The following is a 1,287-nucleotide window of genomic DNA, read 5'->3' as shown; positions in this document are numbered from 1 at the left end:
GCGGGGGGGGGGGGGCCCCCGGGAAATGGTGTTTTTGGGGGGGGGGGGTTTTTTTTTTTTTTTTTTTTTTTTTTTTTTTTTTTTTTTCCCCCTTCTTCTTTGCTGCTGCTGTTGTGGTTGGTTATTTTGGGGAGATGGGGTGGCTCTTGCCCAGCTCTGGATATGGTGGTGCTGCCTTACAACCTATGCCAAGGGCAGAGACAAGGCTGGGCCCAACCGGGACAACATCTCCCACTCGGGTTTTCCTTCTGCCCTCCTTAGCAGCAAGTGAGACACTTTTTTAATTCATCTGAATTCCTTCAGTTCCCTCAGAGAGACATTTGTACACCCAACTGTGATGAGACTGAAGGCGACCACCCTGGTGAATGATGAGATGGCCTCAGTTTAGCGGGGGTGTGGGTGCAGTTGAAGCTGAGAGCCACTTGCAGCGTACCCGTGCCCACCACCATGTTGCACACTGGACTGACTGATCTTCAGCACAAGGCCCATTTATTGGTGCCTATCTAAGCAGCACTTGGTCAAGCACAGCTCTGTCTTCCATCAGATCCTCTGGTGAGACATGTAGCAGCCTCTGTCCTCTCTGTGGTTTTTACTTAATTTGTCAATATTGACATTCCCCATGCACGCTTTAGTGCCAGGAGAAGGATTTTGGAAAGCCTAAATATCTTTCCACAATTCTAGGAGCTGCTGCATTTTTTCTTTCAAAACTTAAACAAGACCTGAATGCCTTGCTTGAACACAAATTACTTTCTTTATACATTAAAAATGTAACCAAAACTAAAAAGCAATAGGCAGTACTTTTTATCCCTCAGGTTTTTCCAGTGGGGCTGGTCCAAATCTAAGGTGGAGCTACAGTCGCTACCCAGTCACTACCTTTGGGATCAAAGGCAAGAATTTAAAAATGTACAGGTCAGCTTTGGCAATAAAAGAGAAATCGCAGAATGCTATACTGGAGCTGAGTGACCATAAGGCCATACAATGCAAGTTGCAGAGAGTATTAGTTGGGATATGAAAACCATGTATATCGTTGTATACCTTCAGAAAGTAATAGCCAGAATTTCAACTGAGAGTCAATACAACTGCCCTTTAAAATCAATCACACTCAGAGATTGACATTGAGGTGAGAGAGCTATCACATTTAACAGTGTCAATACAGAACATACAAATATATCGTGAATATGTTTCATTTGCAAATGACATAATATAAGAAAACATCCTTTTTTGGTCTCTTACCTATCAGTGTACAATGGCGAAGGAGTCAATGTCATCCTGACCAAATAAGCCAAG

Source organism: Egretta garzetta, unplaced genomic scaffold, assembly GCF_000687185.1.
Source record: "Egretta garzetta isolate BGI_Z169 unplaced genomic scaffold, ASM68718v1 scaffold127, whole genome shotgun sequence".
Classification (NCBI taxonomy): domain Eukaryota; kingdom Metazoa; phylum Chordata; class Aves; order Pelecaniformes; family Ardeidae; genus Egretta; species Egretta garzetta.
The sequence above is the reverse complement of the archived record's forward strand: the minus strand, read 5'-3'. Positions refer to the sequence as shown.